The following is a 17,404-nucleotide window of genomic DNA, read 5'->3' as shown; positions in this document are numbered from 1 at the left end:
CCAATGGTGCTGACTCAGCATAAGGCAGCTTCCGGTGCTCAGGTGTTGCTTCTTCTCATCACCAGCCTGCCAGCCTCTTTGGCTCTGCGATGGTCTGCCTGCTGGCTCTCTTTGGGCAACAAAGTTAGGGAGAATTGGATGCAGTTCTCACCACTGTGCCTTCCATGCAGAGGCAGCGCTAGTGAGCAAGAGGATGTATCAGCTTCCCTTTATACACCTCCTTTTTTCCCTTTGGGCACTGTGCTGGTGGTAGTTGAATGTACCATCTTGAGAAGGGGTGGATGACTACCAAGGGAACAGAGGCATCTTTCAACCTCTGCCTCTCTGCCTGCCCAGGCAATGCCATGGTACCCAGTTCTCCACATGTGGAGCCCAGAGGGTGAGAGGAAGAGCAAGCTGATGGAAGTCACAGCGCTTCTGTAGAGCAACTTTGCTGGCTCCACTTCTCCCCACTATGCCAACCAATGAGGCAGAGGAAGGCAGAAAGAGAGGTGTCTGCCTCTGATGCTGAACTTGCCAGTGAGAAAGCGGAGACATGTCCGACTGCTGTTGCTCTGCAGAAGAAGCTAAGTTCCTCTGTGGAGCTTGAGACATTACTTAGAGTAAACCCATTGGAATAAATGGGCATGACTAACTTCAATCTATTGATTTCATTGAGTCTACTCTGAGAATGAATGAGTTGGGTGCAATCCAGAATCTGCATAGATTTTCTAGAAAAGTTTCATGAACAGCGTATTTGCCAACTCATATCTAAGCTCAGCATCCTTGTGGATTTTCAATTAGAATCTAACCTTTTCTACATCTGTTTCTCAGAGGAATCATTATATATATATATATATATATATATATATATATGGCAAGTGAATTGGACCAGTATCTTATCATATACTTTCACAGATACCTTCTTTATTTTAAGTCTGTTATGTAGAATGAAGAATGTTCCTAGACCAGGGCAGTCCACAAGTTGCCCTGCTTCAATTAGACTTTGGAGGTATCCTAAACAAAAAATAGCTGTCACCTAAGGTAAATTATTTGTGTTCTCTCTTCTCTCTAATCAAGAATGTATTTTTGGTCTCTAAAGCATTTTTTCAATAACACTTAAATACCTTTCCAGTGTTGGCGCAGACAAGGAGAAAATAAGAGGGAATCATATACACAAATTGTTTCTGCAAGGAAACGTATTACCTCAGTAGAAGGCAAGTGAATTAATATGGGACTAGATTAAGCAGGAGTTAGTTTTGCCTTAAGAAGTATGTGCAAGTACATTAATAAAACAAGAAAGGAAGACAGCCCTGAACAGAATCTTTAAAGAAAAATGGGATCTGTAAGTTTGCATTGTGATGTGCAGCCACCTGTCAGCACATCAGAGACAAGGAATGATGGGCAAAGAATATGAGTGAGTCTGATGTAACTGTGCAGAACATTCATTTGGACAGGACCTTCTTTAAACAGATCAATGTTACGTCTTGCCAATTTAATTACTTGTGTCTAGTCTGGTGGCTGCATTGCCTAAAACCAATTGTACATATTTATTCCTCCTAAGTCCTAGTTTACTTGCTTTACCATGTAACCATTAATGCATTTATTAAGTACTAGTAATAAAAGCATCAATGAGTTTTTCCTCATTTAGAATGTTTATGGACTGTAGGAATCCTTATATAACAGGGATATATATATATATATATATATATATATATATATATAGATTGTCCAAAAGAATACATATTACTGATGTTGCACTGGTGCAGAAAATAAAGCTTCACACTTAAAATTTAATACCCTTCCCAGATTGCACCATAATCCATCCAGGGCAGCATTTTTTCCCAACTTTGGACAGCTGGATGCTTCTGGGAAATTTATTTATCTAGAGGAATGTTTAATCCACTATTCAAATAATTTCCATTACTGCTTATAATGCAAGACCAACATTTTAAAAAGCAGCAATCAAAACATAAAAGGCATCCGATTCTAAAAGTAACAGAGAAGCATAACATCATCACCAGAGCGAAAATTAATTCACATTACAATCGTATGTTTAGGATTGTTCAGTTAGAAGAAATGCCCATTCTGATCAATGGTGCTTACTCCCAAGTAAGTATACATTGGATTGCAGCCTAAATTAAAAGTTAAAGTGCAGGGGGGGGGGGGGGAATTATTTCTTTGCTTGGCAAAAAAAAAATGACATCAAAGTAGGCACTAGGCAAGTCTCTGTATATGTTTTCCGCAGTACAGCTCTGCTAAGAAGATCACTTTCTTAGTAGCCAGTCAATGTATTTCAAATCCCTGAGGATGGCCTCTGTTGAAGTCCTTAGCTGTATATGAGATACATGTAGGCAGAGGGGCTGCTTCAGGTAACCTGGCCACAAGCTGTGAAGAGCTTTAAAGGTCAAACTAGCATTTTAATAATAATAATAATAATAATAATAATAATAATAATAATAATAATAATAATTTATACCCCACCCATCTGGCTGGGTTTCCCCAGCTACTCTGGGTGGTTCCCAACAGAATAATAATAATAATAAATAAAGTGATAAAAAATCCAACATTAAAAACTTCCCTGAATTGAGCTTAGAAATTAACAAGGAGCAAGTGCAGTCAACAAAACACCAGTGTAATATGATCATAACTCCTGGTCCCAGTTATCTATTTAACCAATATGGTTTGAATTAAATTGTTTCTAAATCATCTTCAAAAGTATGCACACTTAAAACCTGGGCTTTTTTTCAGTGGGAAGTCACCAGAACTAAGCTCCAGAATCTCTCAGGTGGGCGCCATTGCCATTCTAAGAGAATAAATCTGAATACTCATGAGAAGTATTATTATATTATTTTCAGAAGTCATACTTTTCATACATTATTATTTGTAGGATTTATTTCTAAGCTAAAGAGCTTTAGAAAGTGGCTGTAGAGAATGTGTAATGTGAGTGCCATATATATATATATATGCTAATTATTGGATTAAGGAGAGGCTGCTCTCCACCAGTGGAAAAACCAGTAAGAGTTAATTCACTATGGCAAAATAGATCCTGGCCCAGTGCTGTCACAAAGAGTGTCCCCACTTCTTGCTGTGTATAAGGGGGAAAGTAAACAATATGCACCCCTTATCACCCTGTCTTTGGCAACATATGCATGCGTCCACATGTGCCTGGAAAACAGTAAAGTCAAAGCCAGCAACATATAACTATCTACCACAGCTTAGCAAATCCTGGGAGCACGCTATTGGTTTTGTACACTGGAAAGTGCCTCTGACCAAAGAAACTGTGTACCTGAGTGCTGGCTCAGTGATCAACCCTAATTGCCACTGTTGTAGCTCCATAATTAGTGGCAACTCTTATAGCTTCAAATGGCAATCTCGTCAAGTCTGAAAACAGAAGATTAACTTGATGTTTGCAAGAATAGAGAAATGGCAACATCTACAGTTCTCTTACAATTGATGATGTTAGATTATGTGCATAATACCTGTGCTTCCAGGGGAAACAGACCCTAGCCATGGTGTACTGATTTAAGGTAGGATAGTTGTAAATAGACACAGCTGGAAAAAGACAGCAATGATAGTGCATATATATATATATATATATATATATATATATATATATATATGTGTGTGTGTGTGTGTGTGTGTGTGTGTGTGTGGCAAGTAAAGGAATTTATGAGGGACCTTGACTATGGGTAGTCGTCAAGAGGGGCTGCCCCTTGTGATCTGAATCATATGATTAATAAGTCTTAAGAATAACTGTATCTGTGGCTGTCTTACTAATTCTGTTTAGTGGGTAGCTATTGTTATAAACAGCTAGGCCTCTGTGTTGGAATACCTAGACATTCCAAAGGATATTTCATCTTTCAATTTTTTAAAAAAGTTATTAATTGTACATATTCATTATGGATGTTTTTAATGTTTTGATGGAATTATTTCATTGCATACGTATCTTAATTATGTGTTGATATGTTTTTAGAATTTATTTCACATTTGTAAACCACTTAGGAGTCATTTCAGCAAGTAAACAGTATATAAATTAATATAACAAGAACAACAGTATTTGTTTGACCTAAGATGCTGTAATTGTTATGACACGTGCAAAAGAAGACCATAACAAATTATTGTTAAAATACAGTATTGTTTCACTTTATTCTTGAATGTAGCCAGGAGCAAGGCTTTAAAGCATGCCCAGGATCTTTCCTACATCCAGTGATGTCAGAAATGGCATTCTTAGATCCTTTCTCCTATATTGGTATGTCCCCCTGTTCATGTGCCTCCTTCACTGCTATTATGTCAGGCATTAAAAGAGATATACCTATAGCCCAACACAATACATTCTTTCAGGGCACATTATTTTCACAGCACTCCACTGAACAAATATCATAGGTCCAGCATGAACCTTATATTTGAAATATTGATCTGCCATTTTTAGTAGCAATTTCCAATGGTTTTGGAAACCACTCACCTTTCACCCTGAAGCTACAAAACACTCCTTAGGGCATCAGAATCTGTATGTTTGGAACATGGGGCGAGGAATCTAATTCACTTTGGGCCAACCTATGTGCATACAGGCCTTGACTGCATGATTGATTTCTGACTTTTACCTGAGCTGTTAATAGCAATGTGAAATTCAAGTTCCCTGATGTATTTTATACATGTAGACCCTAATCAAATGTGCAGGGTTGGAGATGTTGAAGTCTGCTCAAGTGCGCTGAAAGCACAGGTTGGGAAGGCATGCTCATATATATGGGTTGGATGCGATACAGGTATTTATCAACTTGACCTAATGTAGAATAATTTCCCCCCTTTCATTTCCCAGCAAACTTCCAAATTCAAGAAGACAGGGATCCTATTTGAAACAAATTTAAATGTAGTTCCTCGTTTTATTTTTATTTTATTTGTTTAAGATACCAGTGAATTTTTGAGAGCTACAACTGTCTTGCAAATACCACAAATTGCAGGACTGCAATAAGAATGCCCATCTCAAACAGGAAACTTAGTTACTCCACAGGCTTCATGTAACTAAGCTGAGGAACACACCATACATGTACTGTTTTCTTCCTTAAACAGAGAAAACACTTAGACTGAATTTCATTTTCATATTCAACTGCTATTTCCCTACATTGTTGTTTTCATGGCGAAGGAAAATAGTAATAATGTGTTTTACATATACATCATGAGATACCTATACCCTTTCATGTAACTCCATTTCTCTTAAGAGCATTGCAGGGGGTTTTTGTTGTTTTTTAAAAAATAAAAATAAAAAGTTGCACAAGGAGGTGGGAAATAATGGAAGAGGACAATATGTCATTTCAGCTTCCCCATAGCAGAAGGGATCACTATTTTATGGGCCATTTCATCAAGGTGGAAGCAGAATATGAAGAGATTCAAGTACTAAACCAAGTATGACCATGTTGCTGGGCTACAGCTCCAAACATGCTTGACCATTGACCACGCTAGTGATGATGGGAGTTGGGAGTCCAACAACAGGTAGAGCATCACAGGTTCCCCACACCTGTACTAACCATGCCCGTTTCTTTCTTGGATGGTGCCAACTGCTTCTTCCCTCCAAATGGAGTCCAGCCCTGTTGTCATTCTGGGATATAGGAACCCGTATGGGGATTCCAATGCATAGTAAAGTATGTCCCTCTTTATGCCTCTGACGTGGCAAAACAATGTTTCTGAACTGAAAATAAAGTGACAGGATATGCAAGATATTTAAAGTATTTCTTATATTTTGTTCCACACTTCAGCCAAAAAAGGCTCCTAGAGTGGCTTAAGATAGTCCCTACCCTCAAGCTTACTATCTACTGTATAGAATACTATATAGAGGTACTTTGGGAAGCTATTAATTCTGGAACGGGATAAAACTTCATGGTGTAATTTCTTTTCCTGTGTTTCAATGCACTGTAGGACAGGAGTACTGACCAGACAGTACTTTAGTGTCATTTCAATAGCGTAACTGAAATAGTTAAATTTATAAATGTGCAATACTACCAAAACCCCCCTTTTTTTCTTCCCCATAATTCTAGAGGGAGAACAGTTTTATTGCATGTATACATTTAACCTGTTTTTCTTTTTCTTTTAAATAGCTCGCTGATATATTACATGATGTAATACAGTGCGGGAGTATTAATGTACTTATTTGAGATAGATTGTTACAGAACTTATGCATTCTTTTTGTATTTTCAACAGGTGAACAATAAATTGACCAAATTGACCCACTAAGCCTAAAAAGGCTTTGTGTTTAGGATTCACACTGTGCAAGCATCACCACACCAAACGGAGTGAATGTTTACTTGGTTTAAAATGATGCTATCCGAGGAAAGGCTGGCTTCATCCCCGTCAATGTGCTGCCCATCTGACAGTCCAAGACTCTGTGATTCTGCTGATTCTTAGGATGGAGAAATTTGAAGACAGGTGGCACCACCAGCTGTTTCATCACATGGTGGGTAACATCACCATAACCCTGGAACATAGATGCATTTCTCCATAAACTGGAGTCCACAAAACACTATTAATCAATTTCTGAGTTGTAAGAGGGAGGGAAGTTTTGGTTCGGGGGAGATGTTATGGAGTCTTGGATTGTCGGGAAGACATGAGGAGAATTGCTCATGTTGTTGTAGGAGAGAGAGAACAAATACTTAACCGACAGGCAGGTAAAGGGGTGCAAGAGTAAATGGTTGATCACCTGACACAGCGGCACAGCTAGAGAGCTAGAAAGAAGATAAAAGTGTTTAAAACTGAGATACAGTAATTTCCCTAGCAACCACAGCAAATGAGGAACAACTATAACAAACTATTTTCTCCGATCGTTTGGGAGGCAGTGCTTTTTATTTTGTATTTCTTTTGAAACCTGCACTGGTGTTTTTCAAGTAGCTGATTACAGCTACAGTTTTGGTATATCACCATTGACTTCAAGAATGCTGCATTTAAATCAGGAGTTTACAAAAATTCCATATTTGAGAAAGAGAAGTAAGAATGTTGAGAAGCTGTGAATGTACTCACTGGAAGTTTTGTTCCCTGAAAGTCTGAGCATGCATCCAGGGCAGAATATAGCCATTTCATCATTTGCATAAACATACACTTTTCATACAACACGGGTGGTGCTGTGGGTTAAACCACAGAGCCTAGGACTTGCTGATCAGAAGGTCAGCGGTTCAAATCCCCGCGACGGGGTAAGCTCCCATTGCTCGGTCCCTGCTTCTGCCAACCTAGCAGTTCGAAAGCATGTCAAAGTGCAAGTACATAAATAGGTACCACTCCGGCGGGAAGGTAAACGGCGTTTCCATGCGCTGCTCTGGTTCGCCAGAAGTGGCTTAGTCATGCTGGCCACATGACCCGGAAGCTGTACGCCGGCTCCCTCGGCCAGGAAAGCGGGATGAGTGCCGCAACCCCAGAATCGTCCGTGACAGGACCTAACGGTCAGGGGTCCCTTTACCTTTACCTTTACACTTTTTTAGTTGGCACACAAATGTGCTTTATTGATGTTGCCACATTGGAACTGGCAAGAGTTATATTTTCTTAATCCCAGCATTACCCATGATGAGTTAACCAATCTGGTACTTGATGGCTACTACTATTATTGCAGTGTGGAGTTATTTTTCATTTCTTGCCTTCATGTGTGGAAATTAATTCTGCTACGCTATCTGCCAATAGTTGAAAATCCCAGAGGGACAGATCCCTACACCAAGGATGGAGCTGTCACCACTATTGCTGTCTATGTTGCTGGGGCTTGGTGGCTGCTGTTGTTCTTGTTGACTGTCTAGCCCATATACTAGATTCCCCATGCATCCTGTTTATAGGGGGAGGTTTGGACAATAGCATTAAAAATATGATGGGCAGCTAAAAGAATAGCAACCACACCTGCAAGAATAATAATCTCTCATGCCAATTTATATATATATATTTTAAAAAACAATTTTACATTTTCAGAAAGCTCTACAGTTTGCATAAACCTATTGCTAGTTACTAGCATATTGAGACTCATAATAGTATGACACCTTCTTGAAATATAGGAATATTTAATTAAATAAAGACTTGGTTCAAAGCTAAAATATAAAAACTATTGCACCAGAATGCTGTTAAAAACAGAATAACTTTCTAGTGATAATCTTGAAATGTGGTGAGGATTGAAGGTCTTTGCAAAACTGGAAACAATTATACTTAACCCAGTAGAAGAAGAAGAAAAAGAAGAAGAAGGACTGTCTCCTTTTTGACACTGAAATAAATTAGTATATAATCTAAAAAAGAAATATATTAGCAGCATGAGATGAATCAGGAACAATAGTTAACACTAGTAAAATGACCAGGTCAGGATAATAGAATCATAGAATTGGGAGGGAGCACAAGAGTCATCTAGTCCAACCTCTTGCAATGCAGGAATCTTTTGCCCAATGTGGGGCTCAAACCCACAAACCTGAGATTAAGAGTCTCATGTTCTACCGCCTGAGCTATCACTTCAAAGAACAACAACCCTGGCATTGTGAGATCAATAAATATTTGTTTTCACACCACCAGAAACAGCAGCTGACGCAAGGGTCGGTGTGGTGTAGTGGTTAGAGCATAGGACTAGAGAGACCCAGGTTCAAATCCCCACCAAACGATGAAACTCAGTACAGTAGATGATTTTGAACCAGCCACTATTTCTCAGCCTGATCTACCGCACAGAGTTGTTGTCATAAGAAAAAGTAGGGCAGGAAACATGTATGGCCACTGTTGATGGAGAAAGAGGTGGTTGGATTCAGTTGTTTGGATTAAAGGTGGGAAAAAATGTAATAAGAGGGATTGGTATTTAAAATGTAACTCCCCCCCCCCCCCGCCTTCCCCATAAAATAGGTAAACTATTTTTGAAACGAAGGGAGGTTACTGAAGCAGTTTGTTTTACTGGAAGAATGAAACTTCCTTCCTAAGCTGCATCTCTTTGGATTCCAGACTGCATCTGTTAACTTCATATAGGGAATTTGCAATAACTTTCCTATGTATTTCAAGCATACATGATTGTTGATTTTGCTGTAGCAAAATAATACTTGAATACATGAAAATGATTTGTAACAAAGCAGTTTGGTGATGTGCTGCATCCTTGGATCATTGCTAAGTACAAACAGAGATGAATGTGTCTGGTGACATTCATCACAACAGCAGTGATACTGTTCCTTTCCCTGTTAGATAAATACAAACATCTTGAGCGCTATCTGCTGCACAAAGGTGGTATTACCTAGGAAGACAGAGGGAAAGAAAGCACTAGCCTATTGTAGAGCAGGTTTTATTTCCAAGTAACAGATAAGACAGGAAGCAGGCTGAAATGCATATTATACAATTAGAAAGTGGGTGGGGAGGGGAGAGAGATTACAAAAGCTGCGTTCAGATGATGCATTAAGAGAGAGTTTTTAAAAATGCTAGTCTCATATGCCATAATTTAAAGGAAAAATGAATTCCCTCCACTGCCTTTTAGAGGAACAATAGGGTTTAAACTAGTTATATCCTATTAAACATGATCATACCCAATTTAAATAGCATTAGATTTGTCACACAGTAGTGATCAAAATTTGGCCTAAAATCATACTTTCTGAGATTAACTAAAATATAATGTTCGTATAAACCCTTTGGAGATATAAGCGGAAAGCATTATGTGCAGACAGTATTCTTGCTATTTCTATTGACCCTAAACAGTGTATTAATAAAAGACATGCAGTGCAACCCAACACATGACTACTTAGAAGTAACCCTCACTGAATGCAACAGGACTTGCTCTCAGGCATGTGGGTATAGGAATGCAGCCTTAAATTACATTTAAACATAGTAATTCCCTACTATGTTCACCCTTCACCCACACAAGCCACATAAATAATACCATGCAAATCATGGTAACACCTCTTTCTCCATCAACAGTGGCCATAAATCACATGGTATAATGCATGGATCTCAATTTACTACATTTGAAGTGCAGTGCTTTCCCATTTCCTATGTAAAAGTTATATGGCTATACTGTCCTTGTGGTTTTCCATAAGGAAGAATGCAGTAGCAGAAGTCTATGTGGTATTGTATAGCATGAAAGTGGATTCAAGTGTGGAGAAAGGCACAGGCAGGTGAAGGAAGGGCATAGAACTGGTTACACCATTATAACCAATAGCCCCAAGTCATAGAGAGCATTGGTACTCCGGTGCACTCAGGGAGCTAGTTGTATGAGGAAGGTGCAAAGGTGGATGTTACATGTGATGTAAAGCCAAGGTCAAGTCCCAGCAAGACAAGGGAAGATGAAACAGAGAGGCAATACAGGTGAGGCAAAGCAGAGGTCAAAGATCAACAAGCAACAAAGAAAGGTGGATACCACCATGGATAGCTCCAAGAGGAGCTTGGGCTGTAAGTCAAGTGAGGTTGGCAGGAAGCCACACCAAGTCTCACTTGTTCTAAACTGAATTCATTTTTCCTTTTAGTGTTGTAGACATCTGTTACACATAGAAACATGTTTGCTTTAAAACATCAAAAGCATCCAATTAAAACAGTGCAGAATTCTGTTTCCAAGGGGGAACTGCTTTCCCCTAGTAACAACACCCAGTGGCACATTACCTGTATAGTAGCTGGTATTTTAACAATTGATGCAACTTTATAGTGCTCCTAAGAAGACCTTGGGATGTGGGTGGCACTGTGGTCTAAACCACTGAGCCTAGGGCTTGCCGTTCAGAAGGTCAGCGGTTCGAATCCACATGACAGGGTGAGCTCCTGTTGCTCGGTCCCAGCTCCTGCCAACCTAGCAGTTCGAAAGCACACCAAAAAGTGCAAGTAGATAAATAGGTACCGCTTTGGTGGGAAGGTAAACGGCATTTCCGTGTGCTGCTCTGGTTTTGCCATGACCTGCTGGCCACATGACCTGGAAAAAACTGCGGACAAATGTCAGCTCCCTCGGCCAGTAAAGCGAAATGAGCGCTGCAACCCCAGAGTCGTTCGTGACAGGACTTAACTGTCAGGGGTCCTTTAACTTTTTTTTTTTTTAAGAAGACCTTTAGGTGAGGTTAGCCCAGGGTGCTGGGAAGTGAACTGCCTGCGAGATGAGAGACTTGGAGGCAAATCAAAGATGCGAGCAGACAAAACTTTATTAGCAAATAAAACCCTTTGAAAACACAGGCTTCCTAACCAGATATGCTGACCCAGCTTTGAACAGAGTGCTTAGAATACGCTCCTAATTAAAAGTGAAATGGATGCAATAATGGTAATCAATGCATTCAAAGCCTTTCTATGAGCATGAAAGGAGAATAAAAAGGGAAATATAGGAAAGGTAATGACCAGTCAGCTGAAGCTTAGTATTGGGGAAACTACTTGAGCAAATAATAAAGAAATTGATTGATCTTGGAGTATTTTAGGACCATCTGATGACCAACATGCAGACTTAGTTTCAAAGGAATAGAATACATCAGTAAGAACTATCACCCTCTTTTAAGACTAATTAACAGGGTCAGAGAGCCTAACTCAACAGGGTAACATTGTTCACGTTATTTAGGCATACTCCACAGATTCCATGTAGAATCAGAGGTTGACAAAGGAGAGTGTTGCACTGCCTGTATTTGTAGATTTTCAGGTTCTATCTGATCCTTGTTTCGTTATATTCTGTTACATTTATTTGTTGGTTTTAAAATGCATTGATGTGTTGTGAATTAGTTTTAGTCACAATTTTGTACACTGCCCCAGAATGTGAGGGAAGGTGGTTAAGAAGTATTTTGATTAGATGAATAAATAACATTTCATTTTATTTAGTAATAAAAGGGGGGGGCTGGGTTTCTCTGTAAGTTTTCCTTTACCTTCTGTGCATACACACACATACTGAAGTGCCTACATATATACTGTGTGTTGATACTCCAGCTGCTGGACCATTTCCTGTCCAAATTGCTGGCATGGGAATGACTCATGAACATATGAAAGTCTCTTCTACCTATATATGTGAAGCAGATGCTCATGTAAGGGGGCTGGAGCAGGATCATGCCTGCTGGCCAGACTCCTGATAGATGCATGTTTGTTATCAATGAGAAAGGGATCTTCATACATGCAAGTACACAGTCGTCAGGCTTGTTTTTCCACGCTACCAGTAAACCAGATTTGCTCAGGCTTCTCAATTACAAGCGAAATCTCTATGCATCTACAGCAGTATTTGTTCTGGCTCTTTTCTTCTTCTTTTTTTTACTAATTCCTAGTGCACAGCCAATAATACTGTGGCCAGCAGGTACATTTAGCACTGAGGCATGGCCAGAGGTCATGATTCCACCTCACCTATTCTCTGGGCATGTGGGGTGGAGCTGAACACTTCAATGAATTCTCCAAACCTTCTGCTCTTCCTATGTTGTTGAACGACTACTGCTATCACCACTGATCACTGGCTATTCTCTTTGTGGCTGATGGAAGCTGGAGTTGAACAACATCTGGACGACACCAGGTTGAAGAAGGCTAATCTTGCCTAATAGAGTGTTGCAAACCTCAACTGGCAAAACAGACTTTGCATGGTTTCAGACAGAAGCGTTCCTCAATGCAGCAAGATGGATGTGCATAGATCCCTATGCTTGCAGAGCATGAGCTGAACCTCTGAACAATAATCTTTCAAAAACCAAAGGGCTGTATTGAACTGAATAGTCACACGACTATAGGAGAAAGCACAAGGAATCCTGCTAGCATAACGAGGCTTTCTCTCCTACCCCATGCACCAGGGGGAGTCAAGAGAACCCCCAGATCAGTGCGGGGGGGGGGGGGGGAAGAAGGGAGAATGTTGCACCAGACAAGCAGAAATTATTGTGCTGACAGAGGAATCATATTAGTGTGACATTGATTTCCTCCTGAAATGTTCAGACTCAGCCAGGGTTACTATGGGATTACATGTGCAGATTTTGCCACATTTGAGATGCAAAAGTACCACCATAGTCTTCTTCCTCCATGTATTGCTTCCATAGGCCCAAAAGAAAGTTCTGGGATGACTTCTGGCAGAAGTAAACCTTCATCTCCTGTGGAATATTGAAACTGAAATACTTTATTGTCACTTGTAAAACTTGTATACAGTGAGATTACACGAGCACCCCCCACTCAGCCCTCTTAGACTTAATTCCGCTCGTTTACTGACACACACACACACACCAAACCCAAAAGTCAGTTGCCCTGTTGTTATCTTTTCATTCAGCAGCCTAACAGCCCATGGATAGAAGCTGTTCTTTACCCTGCTGGTGCGACTAATCATGCTTCTGTATCTTCTGCCCAAGGGCAGGAGATCAAGAAAGTGCCGGCCAGGGTGTGAATCATCCCTGAGAATTTTCCTCACTCTCCTGAGGCAACGTTCTTCCATGATGTCATCCAGTGGATTCACGGGAGAGCCCATAATATCTTGTGCTGTATTCACCACCCTCTGTAGGCACTTCCTATCAGTTGATGTCAAACCAGCGTATCACACCATAATGCAGTATGAAACAACACTTTCTATTGTGGAAGGAGATCATCAAATGTTGATTGACATTGTTCTTTTGCAATACTTGGAGGAGATGGAGTTTCTTTTGGGCTTTCTTAACCACCTGGGTTGTATTGATTTTCCAAGTAAGGTCTTCACTGAGATAAACTCCTAGGAATTTGAAGGAAGAGACTCTCTCCACACAGTCCTCCCCGATGTACAGCGGGGCTAGTTCTCCTCTTTTCCTCTGAAAATCCAACACCCATCTCCTTTGTCTTGCTGATATTAAGGTGCAAAAATATGCCTATTTTTGTTTCACTCACCATCTTCGGTCTTCCGTATGTTCTCTTTTTGCGCACAAAAATAAGAAGTCATTCTTCTCTCCTTATAAAAGACAAAGCCTTCATCCTACTCCTCCTTCTGCTGCAATACTGGAGCCAATTAAGTTTTCATTCACACTAGGAGCAGACAAGCTTGTGAGTTGCAGTTTATCAGCAGGGAAGTAACAAATTACCAGTTTGGCTTGACTATAGAAATGCAGGAGATATCCTAAACTGGCATGCTCGTTACTGGTCCCTGCTGGGCTTACATTTCCCCCTCTCTACATCATTCATCAAAACTAAATGTAAGTGCTTTGATACTATTAAATGGAGAAAATTAATTTATAGAAAAGGTAACAGGCAAACTGGCTTAATTAAAGTACTTGAAAGGTACTCTGATACCCTACCGCTAACTCACATCACTGCTTATGCAGCTGCATGAGTTATATATATATCTAAGTTTTTTTTCAAATTATGTCAATGTAAGAGAAACTTCTTTTAAAAATTTACTGAGTCTTAGCACTTTGGGGAAATGCTTCATTACAAAGGATTCTTTACAGAAACAACCTGGTGAGAAAACCCAGCACAGAACACATTCTATTCACAGATTCTGCCTCTTTCTTTATTTTTAAAGAGAAGCTTAAGTTGTGGTTATCAGGGCAGCTCACCACAAATCAGACCAGTGTGCTCTACTTTTTATGAATTTAATCATTGAATTTATTTATTAAATGAATTTTAAGGCACACATGTTTTCCTACACTCATATTTTCTTGACACTTTTTTTAAAAAAATGTTCCGTATGGAGTGGCTCTAGAAAAAGATAATGTGCATAAACTTATAATAGGAATTTATATGAAAAATAATGTTTGCATGTGTTTGTAAATGGGTACAAGAGAGGAATGGGCATAAATTGGGTATAAGATAGGGATGGGCAAATCTGTCAGTTTCGGTTTCTCTCAGTTGCACATCTTTCCAGTCTTAAGTTAAGCCCCTCCACATTTCAACATCAAACTTCATATTTTTTTAAGCTAAAAAGAAAAATAATCACAATTTTAATGTGATTTTCTCCTAATATTCATATGTTTGTAAACAATTTTGCCTAATAAAATCATTTTCCCCCTTTTTTGTCTTTTTGCAAATGTTTTTGTGGGTTGTTCAAATGGTACCAAAGTGATAGTTCTATTAGTTGAAGCTCTATATGGATTTCTGGCACAGAGTTATTAGGAAGCTGCTATATACAAAGTCAGACTATTGGTTCATGTAGCTCAAAAATGTCTACATTGACAGGCAGTGGCCTACCAGGTTTCATTTCTGAACCTGGGACCTTCTGTACACAAAGCATAGGAACACAGAAACACAGGGAGCTGATATACACATTAATCCAGCTAGCCAATATTCTCGACATGGACAGGGACTTCTCTGGAGCTTCAGATGAGAAATTCCCAGCCCCACCTGGAGATACCAGTGATTAGGCTGGGGACATTTTCCATGCAAAGCAGATGCTTTACCACTGAGCCGTACAGCCCTTATTTTACTAGCTGTGTGTGCCTGTTTTCAGCTTTATAACAATTCCTTTTACTTTCTTCTCCTGCCGTTCTGCTGAACTACAGCAATGGCTTATCCTAGCATGAAAAGAGGAGCAAAGCTTCAGTGCAAAATCGTAGCTGGCTGCGAGGACAACACAGTAACTGGCTTGTTACTTCTGTGAGATCTTAGTGGCAACTTGAGCTACAGTAAAAAAAGATCTTTGTTGGGCAGCTCTTATCTGTTGGATAGTCACTAGAACACTGTGATATAGTTGGTGCAATGTGTTCTAGTGATTTCCTATATTTAATGCTAAATATATAAGATGAAAGAATTATAGCCAATAACGCAGGCTTGCAGAGGCTAAATTTGTCAGCAGCTATTAAGGGTTCTAGCCAGTCACTCCCAGAGTGATGTAGATGTTTTCCAATTGATTTCTTCTCACATGACAGAACAAAGTTTAGTTGCACTCAAAACGTTGAAAGTGAACATTATCGTTTCAGGTGACCTGGCAAGTTAAGAACGAGCCATTTAAAATCTCTTAATTGTTCTAATAAGAGGGTTGCATTTGATTTTACGTCTTCAGCAATAACTTGCTTTTTACATTGTGTGCCCAGTGAAGGCAGGCAAATTGACATTTTATTGTCTTCTCTCTGATCTAGTAGAGATGTTGGAGCTGTGTGTGTGGTAAGGGAGACACACATACACATTAGTTATTCCTAATTACATCAGAAGGGTAGAGCTTCTTTTGCATGAAGTTAGGGGTATCTGGTGGAGGCAACATACCTTCCCAGGTTCACTGGCAGCTTTTTAAAATGCTAAGCACTGAAAAGAAGAAGAAGAAAAAGAAGAAGAAGAAACCAACTAGGTGGTCTTGTAGGGCATTCTGAACTTAACGGGTAATGTTTCAAAGTAGGCATGCCTCAGATTAGACTGTTGAATGGTGTAAAAGTCAGTGAGGGGAGGAGACTGGCCTATTCATTAGACTACTGCCTAGTGTGGGCTATGAAGAGGAAAACCCAGCTTCATAGGGAATATTAATCAGCTGGCCAGTGTTTTGACGTGGAATGCTTCATAATGTGAAAGAGGGAGCAGGGCCAGGTGGCTCAGAAGTCAATGGTGCTTGCTATTGCAAAGTTTTATTTTTCCCAGTTGAGAGTATGAGTAGTTGCTGTTCACTTTTGTGGAGCAAAGCAACATACATTGAGAGCCTATTAGGGGGGCTGCATGTGTCAGGAAAGAGAAAGATTCATTCCACCCCCGCCCCACCTGCCAAAGGTTGCTGTAATCCATGGGCCCTTTCCATTTTAATGATCATCGTTTTGCTAGAGTGTGACGTACATCTCTATGTAAAAAATGTTGTCCTTTTTTGATGGATTGAAGGGACAAAGTCAAAACAGAAAGAACTGTATAGCCAAGTAAGTACATAGCTATAAATCAGTCCTAGAGTCCTTTAAGTCTGTATGCTCTTTCTGAATCAGAGTCAGTTCCATCTGCCAAGTGCTCACTTGCACAACCTATTTTTCTCTTGCCTTGTCTCTCTCAGCTGCATAAATAAATCCTAGACATTTACAATGAATATGTATTGCTGCATTTCAGCTGGGGTTGTGTCAGATGGTTGACTTTGTCTGAAACCCCATGTACAATTGTTTTAACCTGTTGTGAATTCAAATTCCCGATATGGAAGAAAAGCGGGCTATAAATGTTAAAACAAATGCATTGAACATTATTCTATTTTCAGGTATTGTATGACAGGGATGTGTAAGTACTTTTTCCATTCTTTAACGCCATTCATTTTCTTCATTAGTGGGCACACTAGTTTGATTATCACACCATGCAAATTATATTCATTTTATTGCTCATTTGTTGGACTTATATTCTATTTGTGATTTGCAGTTGTTTGCTTTGGGTCTCCCCCACTTTTACTTCTTTTCATTACTGTTTTGTCACCGCCTATAGCAGTGCCGTCAATAGAACCAACTTGGGCAGCTACTCAAAAAATGGTCTTTCTTCTTCTTCTCCAGTCATTTCATTTCATGTCACTACTAAAAAAATGCCTCTCCTTTTTTTTTTGCTGAAATACTGTGATTGCTGGGGCAATCTGGGGAGGAGGAAATGGCCAGCAGCAGTAGTGACCATGGAACCCAGCTCATGCCAGTGGAGA

At 39.7% G+C, this 17,404-nt stretch overlaps 1 long non-coding RNA gene across 1 annotated transcript; it reads right to left on the bottom strand.

Moving 5' to 3' along the window:
- Positions 1-6,345: 6,345 nt before the first annotated feature.
- LOC310748059 lies at positions 6,346-13,501 on the bottom strand. The gene is made up of 3 exons (XR_014541074.1): positions 13,172-13,501; positions 12,875-12,962; positions 6,346-6,448 (listed from the first exon to the last, which is right to left on the bottom strand). It is a non-coding gene; the product is annotated as an uncharacterized lncRNA (long non-coding RNA).
- Between the last annotated feature and the right edge of the window lie 3,903 nt (positions 13,502-17,404).

This window comes from Podarcis filfolensis, assembly GCF_964270895.1.
Source record: "Podarcis filfolensis genome assembly, chromosome: 1".
Classification (NCBI taxonomy): domain Eukaryota; kingdom Metazoa; phylum Chordata; class Lepidosauria; order Squamata; family Lacertidae; genus Podarcis; species Podarcis filfolensis.
The sequence above is the reverse complement of the archived record's forward strand: the minus strand, read 5'-3'. Positions and strand labels throughout refer to the sequence as shown.